At 40.4% G+C, this 20,196-nt stretch overlaps 2 long non-coding RNA genes across 2 annotated transcripts; both read right to left on the bottom strand.

Annotated features, from left to right (window-relative positions):
• Positions 1-9,996: 9,996 nt before the first annotated feature.
• LOC122034867 lies at positions 9,997-12,772 on the bottom strand. The gene is made up of 2 exons (XR_006126805.1): positions 12,527-12,772; positions 9,997-10,258 (listed from the first exon to the last, which is right to left on the bottom strand). It is a non-coding gene; the product is annotated as an uncharacterized LOC122034867 (long non-coding RNA).
• A 3,789-nt stretch (positions 12,773-16,561) lies between these two features.
• LOC122034952 lies at positions 16,562-19,221 on the bottom strand. Its single transcript, XR_006126840.1, has 2 exons — positions 19,092-19,221; positions 16,562-16,823 (listed from the first exon to the last, which is right to left on the bottom strand). It is a non-coding gene; the product is annotated as an uncharacterized LOC122034952 (long non-coding RNA).
• Positions 19,222-20,196: the final 975 nt, after the last annotated feature.

Genomic DNA, 20,196 nt, shown 5'->3' with positions numbered 1-20,196 from the left:
AGCGATCAACGATCGCGGGCCTTGGAGTAGGAGTCGCCCCAGGCTCCGAATCAAGTAAAACCCTTGGTATTCGTGTGTTTGAAATTATTTCAGTTATTTCTGCTGCATATTTTACTCAAATTTTAAAACGAAAGTGAAAGCCACGAGTGCTATTCATCCCCCCTCTAGCGCTTTCGATCCTACAATTTCGATCCTAACAAGTGGTATCAGAGCTAGGTCGCTCTTTACCAGAATCATTGCCGGAAGGGGCAAAAAGGCTAGAGGGTGAAGAAGTTGGAGCAAAATTCATCAAGTCAAAGAATTTATCAAGAGCTCAACTTCAAGATGGAATTCTGAGATGAACTCGGATTCGACACAAGGGTGCCTCCATCATTCATATCAACAAGCTTCGATTCTTGGAAATCAAGAATCGAAAATTTCCTTATGATGGAGATAGAGCAATGGTTTGCTCTAATGGAAGGCTTCGAAGCTCCAAAGAATTCAAAAGGCAAGATCCTCAAGAAGAGCAAATGAAGTCAAGAGCAAATCCAAATGTGCGAGGTGAATGACAAGGTAACCAAATTATTGGTTAGTTTATTACCAAGCACAATTCTATGCAAAATTGGAGAATTTAAAGATGCAAAATAATTGTGGAGCAAATTGGCCAAGCTTCATGAAGAACCCTCCACTACACCAAACCAAGAGAAATCCAAAGAGGGTAACTCATTAGAGCAAGACCAAAAGGAGGAGGACACCGAGGATGAGAGGTACTCAACATCGGAAGAAGAAGAAGCTTCATCCTCAATGGAGTGCAATGAGAAGGGCAAAGAGGGAGCATACTCTTTGTTCCATGTAGAGGATAAAGATGAAGAAACATCCACCTTGAGGATTGAGGGGGAACGACCTTCATTGACACCGGATCAAGAAGAAGGAGAAGCTTCTACTTCCGGGTCAAGAGAAGAAGAAGAAGGGGCAACCTCCACAACACAAGCAAAATCAAATGGAGAATTAAGTACCATCCCTACCCGTGAAGGTATAATTAGCTCAGGTAAAAATAAAAATCATATTATATATTTTCAGTGTAGGGAACATGAGCACTATAAGAGCAAGTGCCCCAAATTGGCCAAGAAGAAGGGCCAAGTGTCACCAAAGGGTGTCACGCCCCAGAGGAGTCCCTGTCCGAAGAAATTTCGACAGCATCTCCCCTGTACGGCGGACAATCTGAAACTTCTACATAACACACATACCTCAGCCACAGGCGGCTGGAATAATAACAATAAATAAAAAAATAATCACCACGCAGTTTATATAGATATTCAGCCTCTGGCTATCACAACCACGCAGTTAATAATAGTAAACAAAAACCATAGTACTCTGACTCGAAATCCACCCTACTCCACTACACTCGTAAAGCTCAAATCCGACGAACTCACCTCTTCTGCCGTCCAGGCAGGCATGAAGTAGAATAAAATCCAAATCATACCAAAAATTCATCAACATCTCAAAATCCATACAAAGTCCAAGTATCCAAACAAACCAAGTCTATAACATAGTCAAAAAGGAAACAAACAAAACCAGTAGATCCGTAAGTCTTCGGGTCTTCAGGGGACCAGCAACTAGAACTCTCTCCTGACAACATCATCCTGAAATATAACAACAATGGAGGCGGGGTGAGTCCAACACTCAGCAGGTACAATTGATATGCAAAGTAAAGAAATAACACCTAGCACTAATCATGCGTATAGTCTCCTGATAAAAATAAAGATAAATGCAAACCGAAGTAGGCAGGAGAGAATCTGTACTAACCAGGACCCAGTATAAGGACAAACAGTCTAAAAGGTATAGAAGACCTGTATGCATGTCAAACATAGGTATCCAAACAATATGCAGCATATAAATGCAGCAAACACAATCACAAAACAATAAATGCATCATGCATATGATGCCAATGTCATGGTCACCCCTGACGCCAGTCAGCCAACTCACAACAAAAGTGGGACCGAGTGGGTAGGGCTGTGACGACCGTGCACTCTGCATCACTACCCCTGATGAGTGACCGAGTGGACGAGATGCTGTCGGAGTACACACGTACTCCTACCCCAAATCATAAATGGGGGAGCATAATGCTCTCATCTCCCGGTACGCTATGACGGGGAGGAATCTCTAACGTGCTACACGCTGCGTCACACTACCCATGAGCGGACCAACGGAGCACCGGAAGAGTCAAACTGACGTGCTACCATGCTGTGTCACGCTACCCATGAGCGTCACAATGGAGCACCGAACAGTGATGAAAACTGGTAAAGTGCTCGACAATAATGGAGCAATCTCTCACACAGCATGCAATCATGCGAATGGTGCATGTCACTAAGCATGGTAATATGCTAAATCAATCTCTGGACATATAATAATGTGCACCAAAGTAAATAAATCATATCAAGGTATACTGATCAAATAGGGTATCAAACCTAGGTCCTGACATGGTAAAACATGGTTATTTCACTACCCATGAGCATGTGAAATCAGATAGGTATCAATACGAGATGCAAACAAACAATCAATCAAGCAGGTAACATGTATTGGGCAGTGATTAATCGAAAACAAATAAGAAACACAATTAATGCAACATGTTAATTTCATTACTAAGCATATCAAAGACAATAAGTCAAAAGTACCCGCCTCCGATAAAAGAAAGGTCCAATACCGACTCCGAGATACTCGTCTCGCGTCAAAGTCCTGCGGTATCAAACAAAATGTCTATTTTAGCTAATTCTATAATATAACAATTAGCCAAACTAATTTCTAATCCCACTAATCAATTAGGGTTAATTTCATTAACCCTAATTACACAATTAAATAAATTCTAAACCTAAGTTAGCAATTATTGCTAACTCAACTAGCAATCATCTACAACGAAAAATCAAATTCCTCCACAATACCTCAACCACCGTTGCTGTTGCTGTTGCTGCTGAAACAAGGGCTACTGGATTGGGGTTGCTGCTGGAAGTCTTGAACAAACCAGAGCACACTTTACAAGTCGGACACTTCACTCTAAGATCACCACTCTGCTGTAAAGAAGAGAGTGGCACCGGCAGTGGTGCACTAGGGCACAGCAGAAACACAGGGAGAAGAAATCCACCGACTGGTCCAAGCAAGATCAAGCACTGAGATCACTAACACAGATCAAGCCATAACCCAAATTCCACACCACACAATACTACTCAAATTTCACCAGTTAGGGCATAACACTCACCTCCCGGATCACTGCTATGGCACTAGAGGCGTGACCACAGTGAAGAAGGTGTGAAGGCAATGGCACACAGAAGCAGTGGCGCAGATATGAAGAAGTCGGCGTCGGCACTGTGCAGATGTGCAGCGGTCGTGAACACAGGGAGAAGAGTCGGCTCTCAGCGGTGTGCGGCGATGGAGAGGCCGGACACAGAGAAGAATCGGCGCGTTGCTGTGAACCCAAACCTCTAGGGCACGCGAGTTCGACGGCTGGCGGCAGGAACTCAGGCTGCCGACGGTGGAAGGGATTCGGCTAGGGCAGAAGGGAGGACGAGAGCAAGGGTGTCGGCGGCGTTGTACAGTAGCGTTTGCCGTCGCTGGCAGCAGTGGGAAGAGGAGTTCGGCTCTGGAGAAAGAAGAAAAGGAGATGGCCGAAGGGTTTAAAGCTTCGGCGAGGAAGAAACCGCCGGGCCGGCGGTTAGGGCTCGGCGTCGGGAAGAAGAAGGGAAGAGGGCAGCGGGTTTTTGGCGAGGAGGAGAAATAAGGAAAAGAAATAAGAAAAAGTAAAAAGGAATTATAAAAGAAACAATTCCTCGCTTAATTGGGTAGCCTAAATAGGCTTTTCTCCGGGCCCCGTTTTCATCCCCGTTAACTCGTCCGTACGAGCTCCGAAAAATCCCCGAAAAATTGTCAAAAATTCTAGAAAATTCCCTTATTCATATTCGCCTATTTCTGGTATTTTACATTCTCCCCCACTTATAAAAATTTGGTCCCCAAATTTCATTATCTACCATCAGCAAACACTAACAACAGGTAAAGCGTATAAATGCTGAACGGTGAATAAATCACATACCTCAAGTGAAAAGGTGGGGATATCGAACTCGGATCGTATCCTCGAGCTCCCAAGTAGCCTCCTCGTCCGAATGATGCTGCCATCCGACTTTAACCAGCTGGATAGTCTTGTTCCTCAACTGACGCTCTTTACGGTCCAGAATTCGTACCGGAATCTCCTCATAAATGGCGTCAGGCTGAACTGGAACTAAGACATCTGTCAGCACATGTGTCGGGTCAGGTACGTATCTACTCAGCATAGATACGTGGAATACATCGTGCACGCCTACCAAGGACGGTGGTAGTGCTAGCCAGTATGCTACCGCTCCGATCCTCTCCAAGATCTCGAAAGGGCCAATATACCGTGGAGCCAGCTTACCTCTGAGGTCAAATCTCTTCACCCCTTTCATAGGTGAAACTCGCAGAAATACATGGTCGCCAACAGAGAACTCTAGTGGTCTGCGTCTCCGATCAGCATAACTCTTCTGGCGGTCCTGCGCCTCTGACATCCTCCGTCTGATAGTACGGACCAACTCTGCATCCTTCTGAACTCTATGAGGTCCCAACAACTGGGCCTCTCTAACCTCATCCCAGAGGACGGGTGTCCGACAAGGTCTACCATACAACGCCTCAAACGGTGCATTTGGATAGATGAATGCAAACCGTTGTTGTAGGCGAACTCTACCAATGGCAAATGATCCTCCCAACTGCCTCCGAAAATCCAATACACATGACCTCAGCAAGTCCTCTAGAGTCTGAAAGGTCCGCTCTAACGGTCCATCTGTCTGCGGATGAAAAGTTGTACTGAAACAAAGCTGCGTGCCCAAGGTCTGCTGCAGTCTCTGTCAAAAACGAGACGTGAACCGAGGATCTCTATCCGAAATAATAGTCAACGGAATACCACGTGATCTGATAATCTCCCGGTAAAACAGATCTACCAATCGATCCAGGAAATCAGTTTTCCAGATCGCTAACGAGTACACGGATTTGGTTAATCGATCAACGATTACCCAAATCGCGTCATGGTCTCGTCGTGTCCTCGACAAACCTACCACAAAGTCTATAGTAATGTGTTCTCATTTCCACCCAGGAATACGAATCTGCTAAAGTAATCCGGCAGGTCTCTGGTGCTCGGCCTTCACTTGCTGACAGACAAGACATCTAGCTACAAAATCTGTGATGTCTTCCTTCATATCGTTCCACCAATCGAAACACCTCAAATCTTGGTACACACGGGTACCGCCTGGGTGGACCGCAAATCGAGAGCGGTGAACCTCCTGAAGTAGCTCCTGTAAGGCCGGATGAGACTGGGGTACGCACAATCTGCCTCGGAAGTATATAATACCCTCCTCGTCTCGTGTGAACTCGGTCTACTGCCCGGAAGCTATCTGGATGCAAATAAACTGCAAATACTGATCAGCAGCCTAGGGCTCTCATATCCTCGTCCTGATCAACGACTGAGCAACCATGGTAACCAGAGTACCCTGCTCTGTCTGTCCTTACCCCTCAAGGCCCAAATCGGAGGAACCTTATATCCAGTCCGTGACCACAACTCAGTGGCAAGCTAAAATCCCTCCGGACTTCCTGCTAAGCGCATCGACAACCACATTAGCTCTCCCCGGGTGATAGCTAATGGTACAATCATAATCCTTCAGGAACTCCATCCATCTCCTCTGTCGGAGATTAAGTTCCTTCTAAGTAAACAGATATTTGAGACTCTTATAGTTAGTGAGAATCTCAAATGTAACGCCATATAAATAATGTCGCCAAATCTTCATGGCAAAAATAATGGCGACTTGCTCCAGACCATGTACAGGATAGTTCTTCTCATGCTCCTTCATCCGACGAGAAGCATAAGAGACTATCATATCGTGCTTCATCAGAACAGCGTTCAAACCCTGAATAGATCCGTCGGTGCAGAGGACATATCCGTCCTCTCCAGAAGGTAAAAAAAAAAAATTCAAAATCGGAACCGACACTAGTCTCCGCTTCAGCTCCTAGAAGCTGGTCTTGTCATCCTCAGTCCAAGTGAACTTCACGCCTTTCCAGGTCAGGCGTGTCAGTGACATAGCTATCCGAGAGAAACCCTCAACGTATCTCCGGAAATATCGAACCAAACAAAGGAAATTGCGAGCCTCTTCTATAGACTCCGTCTACTTCCAACGGTAATAACCTTGATTCCTGTGGAACCACGGTATACTTCTACTGGTGACCGTGTGTCTCAAACATCTCACAGAAGACAACCAAAATACGCACTACTGATCTTCGCATATAGATGTTCCCATCGAAACATCTCTAGAACTATACAAAGATGAAGTGCGTAACTCACCGTGGATCCGAAATAGATCACAACACCGTCAACAAAGACAATGGAAACCGATCCAAACATCCTGGGAATACCAAAATCATCAAGTCTCTGAAAACCTCTAAGGCTTCCCAAACCTAATGGTAAAATCATGACACATAATGTCCATATCACAGACATTTCTAACCATAAGATCCCTGACAATAAGTCTGAAATATGATCACCAACGATATAAATCATCTAAGCATAGATCCTCCAGTGTGAGAGCAACGCTCCATCACAGAAAATACCACATATGTGGGAGCAACGCTCTACCACAAGAAATCCTCAATATGTAGGAGTAACACTCCACTACAAATAATCTATAACATGTATCTGCAATAGATATGGGAGCAATGCTCCGCTACAAGCAATCCGAAATATGTATATGTGGGAACTCTGCTCCACCACAAACGATCCATAAGTGTCCAAGGCACCTAACTATCCAACTAGAGGCTGCACGAGATCACTCAACCACATATCACTGTAGGCAGCCAAAGGTATAACAACCTAGTAAACAAATCAAATCCATAGTCAACTCTATCATCATCCTAGTGGGTGGGTCACCCACTAATAGGAGAATTAGTTGACAGGGTTATACAACCAATAACATAATGTAGACACTCAGCATTCTACATTCAACATAGGTAGAATCATCATGATGCTACCCACCATACACCTGGTACACATGCACACACAACATATGTATAATAGACATAATCCTCCAATTTGTACACACCAAACACACTCATAGCACAGGTATAAATCAGTGTGATACCTCCAACAATACCTATCAAACCCGTGTGCATATATCAACATAGGTATAATCAACAATACACCTCAACAACACTCACATGACATATGTACACCTATGCCAAGAGTATAATCAACGTAATACTTCCAACAAATCATAATCGACACGAGTATACTCTCAAAACAATCATATAATAAACAAGATACCTCAAATATTACACCCAACACATCTGCACATATCACAACTCAGATTAGATCGATAAGATACATCCAATAAAACACTCAAACATATGTGCACATTCCACAACATAGTTTTTAATTGACAAATACCTCCAATAAACAATCAGACATGTATGTCTAACCACTCGGGTATAATCTACTAGAAACCCGCAATAATCATATGTATAAAGGTATACGACCCAAAAGATAAAGTCAGAATTCAAGAACATCAAGACACTCTCATTTTTATCCTCAAAAATATCAGCCCACATAATATCAGATGAATAAGTCTCTACTCCCCATGAGAGCAAGTTAACATTCAAAACACCAAATCATTATTTATCAACATAGTCCAATATCAGAGGAAGTAAACATCAATTTTATCATCCTGTTAACTAACCACAACTAACCAGATTTATTAAATTCTCATAGGCACTCTAAACCATAAACTCTCTAACACCCAATTTATAATATGATCACCAACTATAAACATCAAACCTGTGAATATCATACATGACACTCACTATGTCACCATCAACAATAACCCAAATAATAGATCATCAAAATAATTATCCACTAATAGATCATCAAACCACCACATAACATTTACTCTCATAAATCATTAGAAATCAACACATCACAATATCTGATCTCCCAATATCCCTCAACCTCAAATCATTCTCAACATTGATCAAACATGATAACTCTCCAATGACCAATTTTCATCGTATCGGATACCCTAATATCCAAAAGATACGAGTATAAAAACTCTACTGGCTAAGTTCACAAGAATATATATGTATCATCCATTACCCAGCTAACAATAGCAGAGGCTGATATGTGCCTCCATCTCCTAATAGTAGTAACAGAAGCTAAAACTACTGATGGTATGATATGAAAAATCACCAGAGACTATAATCCTTGATCTCTATTAGGGTCGACCAAGATCAGTGGCTAACCCATCACATGTAATATGGCTACAACAACCAGACATGTAATAAAGATAAAGTGCTAATAGATGTCCTAACTATCATAAAATAAACATCATACCTATTTGCCGTCAGGAGATGTTCCATCGCTGTCCAGTCCCCAACTTCTGACCTCAAAATTCCGAACGAGAAAATCGCCGGAAATTCATATAAATCTGAAACGGAAGTCCGAAACATAACCATAACGGAAATCCGTACAAACCGAAATAGTCATCCAAAATCCAGAACACCAAAAGCAGGTATCCATAACCTGCTCTGATACCAATAAATTGGTATCAGATAAATCTCGAAAATCCAAAATACAAAAATCCAACAAGTATCGCCAAACTTGGCGCTCTGATACCAAGTAAATAAATTGGTATCAGGTTATCACAAACATCAAAAATACGAAAACAAAAGATCGTATACCTGTGCTCTGATACCACTAAATTGTCACGCCCCAGAGGAGTCCCTGTCCGAAGAAATTTCGACAGCATCTCCCCTGTACGGCGGACAATCTGAAACTTCTACATAACACACATACCTCAGCCACAGGCGGCTGGAATAATAACAATAAATAAAAAAACAATCACCACGCAGTTTATATAGATATTCAGCCTCTGGCTGTCACAACCACGCAGTTAATAATAGTAAACAAAAACCATAGTACTCTGACTCGAAATCCACCCTACTCCACTACACTCGTAAAGCTCAAATCCGACGAACTCACCTCTTCTGCCGTCCAGGCAGGCATGGAGTAGAATAAAATCCAAATCATACAAAAAATTCATCAACATCTCAAAATCCATACAAAGTCCAAGTATCCAAACAAACCAAGTTTATAACATAGTCAAAAAGGAAACAAACAAAACCAGTAGATCCGTAAGTCTTCGGGTCTTCAGGGGACCAGCAACTAGAACTCTCTCCTGACAGCATCATCCTGAAATATAACAACAATGGAGGCGAGGTGAGTCCAACACTCAGCAGGTACAATTGATATGCAAAGTAAAGAAATAACACCTAGCACTAATCATGCGTATAGTCTCCTGATAAAAATAAAGATAAATGCAAACCGAAGTAGGCATGAGAGAATCTGTACTAACCAGGACCCGGTATAAGGACAAACAGTCTAAAAGGTATAGAAGACCTGTATGCATGTCAAACATAGGTATCCAAACAATATGCAGCATATAAATGTAGCAAACACAATCACAAAACAATAAATGCATCATGCATATGATGCCAATGTCATGGTCACCCCTGACGCCAGTCAGCCAACTCACAACAAAAGTGGGACCGAGTGGGAAGGGCTGTGACGACCGTGCACTCTGCATCACTACCCCTGATGAGTGACCGAGTGGACGGGATACTGTCGGAGTACACACGTACTCCTACCCCAAATCATAAATGGGGGAGCATAATGCTCTCATCTCCCGGTACGCTATTGTAACGACCACCCTTCTTACTACTACTACTACTCTCTAAGAGTGACCGTTACTTAACTACTAACTCTACTTAACCGGTATAATTAAAAATCTCTAGGAAAACCCTACCGAAAAATTTCGGCAGAATCTCCCCTGTACCGGTGACCAAATCAACAATACAAACGGTGTATACTCAGCCACAGGCGGCTGGAACATATAATCACACGACCACGCAGTATAATAACTCAAATAAAAAGAAGGAACTACTCTAACAATAGCAAACAACTATATCACTCCAACAATAGGACCCAACTACAAGTGCGGAATAAACTTAATTACAATCTCAACTCATAATAACATTTAAAGAGAACTAGAACATAAACTGAGACTCTAAACAGGTAAATCCTGAACATATGCTAGCAAACTCTGGATCTCTCCATAGTCCAGTCATCACACACCTTCATCACCACCACCTTGTCGCCTTCCTTGCTAAATCTTTTCCTTTCCTTTATCTGCAGTAGGAGGAAGTGCAGTCTATAAGCATAAAGCTTAGTGAGCGCTATCTACTCACAAAAACTCGATATGCATGTATATAAATAAAAACATGCTAAAACTGAATGCTAACATGTAAAGCTACTCATGCTCATAAATAGTAAAGGAATCATACTATCTGGAATACTAAACATGTATAGCTAATCATGCTCATAATCCAATAAAGGAATCATACTAACTGAAATACTAAACATGTATAGCTAATCATGCTCATAATCCAATAAAAGAATCATACTAACTGAAAATACTAAACATGTATAGCTAATCATGCTCATAATCCAATAAAGGAATCATACTAACTGAAAATACTAAACATGTATAGCTAATCATGCTCATAATCCAATAAAGGAATCATACTAACTGAAAAGCTAACATGTAAAGCTACTCATGTTGTACAAGAATAAAACTATAACTGCATGCTGAAAGGCAAATAAAGCTAATCATGCTAAATAATCTAATAGCAAGAAATCAACTAAATGATAAGACATATAGTCATGCTAAAATAAACTCATAAGGAAGCAAATGAAAACTGATACTGCATGCTTCAAATAACAAGAAGCTAAACTTTCTAATTCTAAACATATTTGATGTTTGTTTCATTTGTTTCCAAAAACTTTTACTTTTATACTTCAAAATAATAATCAACTTCTCTTGGGCCCGGCATTGTACCACTTTGCGCGCATTCTTAATAAGAATCGAGGTAGCTAATCCCGAAACTACTAAGATACTTCTAGGCCTTGTGCCTAGGGGCAACTTGGAGCCCATCCCTTGGACCTTGTGTCCGGTACATGCCCTTTAAAAGTAAAATACTTTTTATCTTTAAATACTTCTTATAATAAAATGCCTTGGCATTTATTTAAGCACCTTGTGTGCCAAAATCCCTAAAGTCTCGACTTTAGGATCTACTTAAGGCCTTGGCCTTTTCTTTCTTTTCTTTAGCTTTCTTATACTTGTTAATACTTCTAAAAGAATACTTCTTTTAAAAGAAACTGAAATGTTTAAGCAAATTCTAACTTTGAAATGCTTAAACCAAAAATCTGCATACTATGCTAATAAAATTCTGCAATATTAATGCTCAACAGAAATCTGCACTAATACTTAATAAAAATCTGCACACTAATGATTAATAAAATCTGCACACTAATGCTTAATAAAATTCTGCATATTAAACTTAATAAAAATCTGTTCTAAGATTGGGGTTCTGCATGCAATACTTATCAAAAATCTGCATGTTATACTTATAAAAATCTGCACTTAATGCTTAACAGAAAACTAAAATTGAGGCTCATGGCAGCATAACAAAGAAATCTAAATCAGGAAATCTCTATCTGAAATGCTAACTATAAGGCTGTTCAAACTTAAATCTAACATCAATAAAGAAAACTAACTACATGCTCAAAATTTAATCAAGCTATCTTATGTTCATTGCTTATTAAAACCAACCCAAAACTGATAAAACTTGTAAAGGAAACATAAGCATTCTGAGCACAGTATCACCATCTCATCAACCTCTTTAAACTCTGATTAAGGCTTTAATATTGTTATCTACTAAAAAGAATGCTGCTGCTATCAAAAATTGATGCATGAACATTAGAACATATAAGGAACCAAAACATAATTCAATGCAAAATAATTCCTTAAACTACTCCTTTAATTCCAAACTATCCTAATGTTGTTCAAAACTTAAGCAAGGAAACCAAGCCATTAAAAGAAAACCAACAGCACTCCCAAATAAGAGTGATCTACACCCATTGCATGACACAAACCCAAATCTGATTTACTCAACAATAAAATGATCCCATAATCAACCTAGCAAATTCGGATTTAATGATCATAGCAGCAACTACTACAAGCAACCCGAAACCACAGAAAACTACACCACATGGCAAATACAGATGGTTCTTTATAGATTAGAGATCATTAATTTTGTATTAAGCTTTTGTTAAGTCTAACAGAAGGACTCTTCACAGATTAAGGTTCACAGAAGGATTTTGTCAAGCTTTTTAAGGTACACGGCAGCAAACCTTAACCATCAAACTTCACAGGTTAACTCGAAATCAGGAATAAGCTAAATCCAAAAATCTAATCCAAACAAAAACCTCTTCATCTTCCTTAACCCTCTCGGCAGAAGACAAAATCCCTGATCATGCTTCCCAGTAAAACTCGAACAAACAAGAAAACACCAAACGAATCGGAACTACTCCTACTGCAGGTGAGAAGCAACTCACCGAGCGTTCTTGGACTTACAACCGGAGAAAAGGGTTGCTAGGATTCGGCGAGACTCGAAATCACAGCACCTTCTACGCGTCCACGGGCTCTCCACGTCGGGGAGATCACGAGGATGAGAAGGATTCTCGGAAAAACCCCTCGCCGGCCGCCGGAGGAAGAACCCTAACCTTGCTGCATTTCCGCCCGAGACCGTCGCGCGCCGTCGCGAGAGAAAGAAAGGGCGAATAGGGTTTTCGGCGAGAAAGGGAAAACTTAATCCCTTTATAACTAGGTTTTCTATTACTAACTATACCTTAAATATTATTCACTCCATATAAGGTTAACAAAACCGTGTATCTCAGCTGGTTGGGTCGTGTCCGGTTGGGTCAGTCCGACCCGAGGTCGTGGGTTCGAATCTCACCTTCAACGTTATTTTTTTAAAACTTCTTTATTTTTGTAACCCTACTAAACGACCTCCAAAAATTACATAAAAATACTCTAAAAATTCCTAAAAATCTCTAGAATATTTTAAAAGTATTTCCAAATATTTTTATGGACTTTTAGAACTTGAAATAGGGAAAATTGGGTCGTTACAATTCCCCATACCTTATAAAAAGTTCGTCCTCGAACTTAGAATAACTCTGGATATTTCTGTCTCATACTGTCCTCACGCTCACAAGTGACTTCCTCGTGCTTCTGGTTCTGCCAGATGACCTTCACTAGTGGCACTTCTTTGTTTCTTAGTCTCTTGACTGCTCTGTCCACTATCTGTGTAGGTCTACTCTCATAACTAAGATCCTCTTGGATCTGCACTGACTGAGGCTCAATCACTTGGCTAGGGTCGTGGAGGCACTTCTTTAACATGGAGACATGAAACACATTGTGTATTGCTAACATGTCTTGTGGTAAATCCAGCTTATAAGCTACTTTCCCAATCCTCTCTATGATCAGGTAAGGTTCTTCGTAGCGAGGACTTAATTTGCCCTTCTTGCCAAATCTCATCACTCCCTTTATAGAAGCGACTTTGAGAAAAAAACTGAATCCCCTACTTGGAACTCAAGTGGCCTACGGCGTGTGTCAGCATAACTCTTCTGTCTGCTCTGGGCAGTCTCAATTCTCTGTCTGATTTTCTGGATCGCCTGAGTGATCTCATCATTCATCTCAGTCTAAATGTCCAGCTCTACTTCCATTTCTTTTCTTTCACTCGCTTCTTGCCAGCAAATATGTGATCTGCACTTCCTGTCATACAGTGCCTCGTAAGGTGCCATCTTGATAGTGGCCTGATAACTATTGTCGTAGGCAAATTCAGCTAAGCACAGATACTTGCACCCACTTCCCTTGAAATCTAGTACACGAGCCCTGAGCATATCTTCTAAGATCTGATTTACTCGCTCCGCCTGTCCATCAGTCTGAGGATGGAAGGCTGTGCAGAACTTGAGTTTGGTGCCTAGTGCATTCTGAACACACTCCCAGAAGTGTGAGGTGAAGCGTCCATCTCTATCAGAAACAATAGATTTAGGAACTCCGTGAAGTCTGATCACCTCTTTAACATGCAGCTGTGCCAACTGCTCTATAGAGTGGGACACCTTGATGGCTAGAAAATGAGCAGAATTGGTCAATCTGTCCACTACTACCCATATTGCGTCATATCCATTTGTAGTTCTTGGAAGGTCTGTTATAAAGTCCATGGATATATCTTCCCACTTCCACTCTGGTATTGGGAGGGGCTGTAGGACTCCTCCTGGTCTCTGGTGTTCTGCTTTGACCCTCTGACATGTCAGGCAGGTACTGACATACTTAGCTACATCTCTTTTGAGTCCAGACCACCAGAACCTCTGTTTCACGTCTTGGTACATCTTGGTAGAACCAGGATGCATGGAGTAGGGTGTACTATGAGCTTCTTCTATAATCTTCTTTCTCAACTCTTCGTCATTAGGGACACAAAGGCGGTTCCCCTGGTAGAGGATTCCACTATTTGATACTCGAAACTCTGAATTTTCTTCTTCTTGTATCCCTTGCTTGATCTTTTGGATATCTGGATCTTCACTTTGCTTTCTCTGTATATCCTCAAGCAGGGTTGACTCTAAGGTCAATGCAGAGAGTTGCCCTTAAATAATTTCGACTCCAAAGTCTGACAACTCTTTCTGCAGTGGCAGGGCTAATGATGACAGAGACATCAGGGATGCACTGGACTTTCTGCTTAGTGCATCTGCCACTTTGTTAGCTTTACCTGGGTGTATTACTTCCTTCCGCTTTCAACTGATGGTTCCCAAACGCAGGTATATTTTAGGGAACACTGTTGCTCTCTTTAGCTGATCAAATAGATCATCTATTCTGGAAAGAGGGTACTAGTCTTTAACTGTTACTTTGCTCAGCACTCTAAAATCTATGCACATTAGCATAGATCCGTCTTTCTTCTTGACAAACAACACAGGAGCTCCCCAAGGTGAGTGACTAGGGCGGATGAAACCCTTGTTAAGTAGCTCCTGAAATTGTTCTTGTAACTCTTTTAGCTCTGCTAGAGAAATTTGATACAGGGCTTTTGAAATTGGGCTGGCGTCAGGAACCAATTCAATTTCAAATTCCGCTTCTCTATTGTGAGGTAGTCCAGGTAGCTCTTCTGGAAATACCTATGGATACTTACAGACTACCTGAACATCTTCCTGCTTGGGTCTTTCTTGTTATCTTTGTCCTTCTAGTTCTGATTACTTGACTGGGATCTCTGTTTCCCCACTGTCTTGTCTTCTATCTTGACTGGCTTGTGTTGCGTTTGTTGTACCTTGATGTTGTTCAGATAGTGCTCACTAATGCCCTGCTGACCAGCTCTTTACCAATCTATGGTCGGTGAGTTTCACTACTCACATTAGGTGTTATTTCTGGTCTCAGCATTAGGAGCATCAGTCTGACTCGTTCTTTCACTGTACTTACTAACTATAGGCAAAGGTGAGCTAGCCAGTTAAATCTTTTAATCGCTTCTTCTACTGGTAGGTCACCTTGTCTGAATTCTATAAGCTTCTCATACTGTTTATTGGTGATCCGTTGACGGAATACTTCTTCGTAAAACTCTGTCTCGAGGTCAACCCAGCTCATCTGGTTGATTGCTCTCTTACTCTTAATTCGCTCCCATCACATATAAGCATCTCCAGATAGGTAGAAAGAGGCACACTTAATGGTATCAACCTTCTCGACTTCTGGTCAGTCAAGAAACTCCATTGTGCTCTCAAATGTCTTGAACCAAGCCTGGACATTCCAGGGCTCAGCTTTATGGTTTCAGTTTCATCCACTGGATGAGGTATGTTTCTTGTCTTCTAGGTGTTGTGGTGACTTCCAGGGTAACCGATAGAACTTCAGTCACCCCTGGAGTCTCCACATTAATGGTTGGGGGAGTGGGAGGAGCTGGCTTCTGATTGGTCATCTAGTTGACAATCACTTGTTGCTGCTCTACTACTTGTCTCTGGAGTTGGGCAAGAACTTCAGAGAGATTGGGCTCAATTGATCTAAGCTCTTCGTTCACCTGATCTTGGTTCTCAGTACGAACGGTGCGGGGATATCCTCTTCTTAACATCTAGTTATGCAAAGAAAAGGCTTGATATCTTCTCTATCCTTTCTAACTTCTCTATCCTTTCTAAACAAACATATGTATGAATCAAGAAAGGAGAAACAGTAACTTCTATCTTACTTAAGCACTCATAAGCAATTACTCAGTACTGCAGTTAATAATAAGGAAAGCAATAAAGAAAGAACTTAAATACTTTCTTACTTGAAGACGGCAAGGTTGATGCTGATGTGTGTGATGCTGGAGAATGGGAACTGCTCTGATACCAACTGTAACGACCACCCTTCTTACTACTACTACTACTCTCTAAGAGTGACCGTTACTTAACTACTAACTCTACTTAACCGGTATAATTAAAAATCTCTAGGAAAACCCTACCGAAAAATTTCGGCAGAATCTCCCCTGTACCGGTGACCAAATCAACAATACAAACGGTGTATACTCAGCCACAGGCGGCTGGAACATATAATCACACGACCACGCAGTATAATAACTCAAATAAAAAGAAGGAACTACTCTAACAATAGCAAACAACTATATCACTCCAACAATAGGACCCAACTACAAGTGCGGAATAAACTTAATTACAATCTCAACTCATAATAACATTTAAAGAGAACTAGAACATAAACTGAGACTCTAAACAGGTAAATCCTGAACATATGCTAGCAAACTCTGGATCTCTCCATAGTCCAGTCATCACACACCTTCATCACCACCACCTTGTCGCCTTCCTTGCTAAATCTTTTCCTTTCCTTTATCTGCAGTAGGAGGAAGTGCAGTCTATAAGCATAAAGCTTAGTGAGCGCTATCTACTCACAAAAACTCGATATGCATGTATATAAATAAAAACATGCTAAAACTGAATGCTAACATGTAAAGCTACTCATGCTCATAAATAGTAAAGGAATCATACTATCTGGAATACTAAACATGTATAGCTAATCATGCTCATAATCCAATAAAGGAATCATACTAACTGAAATACTAAACATGTATAGCTAATCATGCTCATAATCCAATAAAAGAATCATACTAACTGAAAATACTAAACATGTATAGCTAATCATGCTCATAATCCAATAAAGGAATCATACTAACTGAAAATACTAAACATGTATAGCTAATCATGCTCATAATCCAATAAAGGAATCATACTAACTGAAAAGCTAACATGTAAAGCTACTCATGTTGTACAAGAATAAAACTATAACTGCATGCTGAAAGGCAAATAAAGCTAATCATGCTAAATAATCTAATAGCAAGAAATCAACTAAATGATAAGACATATAGTCATGCTAAAATAAACTCATAAGGAAGCAAATGAAAACTGATACTGCATGCTTCAAATAACAAGAAGCTAAACTTTCTAATTCTAAACATATTTGATGTTTGTTTCATTTGTTTCCAAAAACTTTTACTTTTATACTTCAAAATAATAATCAACTTCTCTTGGGCCCGGCATTGTACCACTTTGCGCGCATTCTTAATAAGAATCGAGGTAGCTAATCCCGAAACTACTAAGATACTTCTAGGCCTTGTGCCTAGGGGCAACTTGGAGCCCATCCCTTGGACCTTGTGTCCGGTACATGCCCTTTAAAAGTAAAATACTTTTTATCTTTAAATACTTCTTATAATAAAATGCCTTGGCATTTATTTAAGCACCTTGTGTGCCAAAATCCCTAAAGTCTCGACTTTAGGATCTACTTAAGGCCTTGGCCTTTTCTTTCTTTTCTTTAGCTTTCTTATACTTGTTAATACTTCTAAAAGAATACTTCTTTTAAAAGAAACTGAAATGTTTAAGCAAATTCTAACTTTGAAATGCTTAAACCAAAAATCTGCATACTATGCTAATAAAATTCTGCAATATTAATGCTCAACAGAAATCTGCACTAATACTTAATAAAAATCTGCACACTAATGATTAATAAAATCTGCACACTAATGCTTAATAAAATTCTGCATATTAAACTTAATAAAAATCTGTTCTAAGATTGGGGTTCTGCATGCAATACTTATCAAAAATCTGCATGTTATACTTATAAAAATCTGCACTTAATGCTTAACAGAAAACTAAAATTGAGGCTCATGGCAGCATAACAAAGAAATCTAAATCAGGAAATCTCTATCTGAAATGCTAACTATAAGGCTGTTCAAACTTAAATCTAACATCAATAAAGAAAACTAACTACATGCTCAAAATTTAATCAAGCTATCTTATGTTCATTGCTTATTAAAACCAACCCAAAACTGATAAAACTTGTAAAGGAAACATAAGCATTCTGAGCACAGTATCACCATCTCATCAACCTCTTTAAACTCTGATTAAGGCTTTAATATTGTTATCTACTAAAAAGAATGCTGCTGCTATCAAAAATTGATGCATGAACATTAGAACATATAAGGAACCAAAACATAATTCAATGCAAAATAATTCCTTAAACTACTCCTTTAATTCCAAACTATCCTAATGTTGTTCAAAACTTAAGCAAGGAAACCAAGCCATTAAAAGAAAACCAACAGCACTCCCAAATAAGAGTGATCTACACCCATTGCATGACACAAACCCAAATCTGATTTACTCAACAATAAAATGATCCCATAATCAACCTAGCAAATTCGGATTTAATGATCATAGCAGCAACTACTACAAGCAACCCGAAACCACAGAAAACTACACCACATGGCAAATACAGATGGTTCTTTATAGATTAGAGATCATTAATTTTGTATTAAGCTTTTGTTAAGTCTAACAGAAGGACTCTTCACAGATTAAGGTTCACAGAAGGATTTTGTCAAGCTTTTTAAGGTACACGGCAGCAAACCTTAACCATCAAACTTCACAGGTTAACTCGAAATCAGGAATAAGCTAAATCCAAAAATCTAATCCAAACAAAAACCTCTTCATCTTCCTTAACCCTCTCGGCAGAAGACAAAATCCCTGATCATGCTTCCCAGTAAAACTCGAACAAACAAGAAAACACCAAACGAATCGGAACTACTCCTACTGCAGGTGAGAAGCAACTCACCGAGCGTTCTTGGACTTACAACCGGAGAAAAGGGTTGCTAGGATTCGGCGAGACTCGAAATCACAGCACCTTCTACGCGTCCACGGGCTCTCCACGTCGGGGAGATCACGAGGATGAGAAGGATTCTCGGAAAAACCTCGCCGGCCGCCGGAGGAAGAACCCTAACCTTGCTGCGTTTCCGCCCGAGACCGTCGCGCGCCGTCGCGAGAGAAAGAAAGGGCGAATAGGGTTTTCGGCGAGAAAGGGAAAACTTAATCCCTTTATAACTAGGTTTTCTATTACTAACTATACCTTAAATATTATTCACTCCATATAAGGTTAACAAAACCGTGTATCTCAGCTGGTTGGGTCGTGTCCGGTTGGGTCAGTCCGACCCGAGGTCGTGGGTTCGAATCTCACCTTCAACGTTATTTTTTTAAAACTTCTTTCTTTTTGTAACCCTACTAAACGACCTCCAAAAATTACATAAAAATACTCTAAAAATTCCTAAAAATCTCTAAAATATTTTAAAAGTATTTCCAAATATTTTTATGGACTTTTAGAACTTGAAATAGGGAAAATTGGGTCGTTACAGCTATGACGGGGAGGAATCTCTAACGTGCTACACGCTGCGTCACACTACCCATGAGCGGACCAACGGAGCACCGGAAGAGTCAAACTGACGTGCTACCACGCTGTGTCACGCTACCCATGAGCGTCACAACGGAGCACCGAACAGTGATGAAAACTGGCAAAGTGCTCGACAATAATGGAGCAATCTCTCACACAGCATGCAATCATGCGAATGGTGCATGTCACTACGCATGGTAATATGCTAAATCAATCTCTGGACATATAATAATGTGCACCAAAGTAAATAAATCATATCAAGGTATACTGATCAAATAGGGTATCAAACCTAGGTCCTGACATGGTTAAACATGGTTATATCACTACCCATGAGCATGTGAAATCAGATAGGTATCAATACGAGATGCAAACAAACAATCAATCAAGCAGGTAACATGTATTGGACAGTGATTAACCGAAAACAAATAAGAAACACAATTAATGCAACATGTTAATTTCATTACTAAGCATATCAAAGACAATAAGTCAAAAGTAC

This window comes from Zingiber officinale, chromosome 11B (genome assembly GCF_018446385.1).
Source record: "Zingiber officinale cultivar Zhangliang chromosome 11B, Zo_v1.1, whole genome shotgun sequence".
NCBI classification, from domain to species: domain Eukaryota; kingdom Viridiplantae; phylum Streptophyta; class Magnoliopsida; order Zingiberales; family Zingiberaceae; genus Zingiber; species Zingiber officinale.
This window is presented reverse-complemented; position numbering and strand designations above follow the sequence as displayed.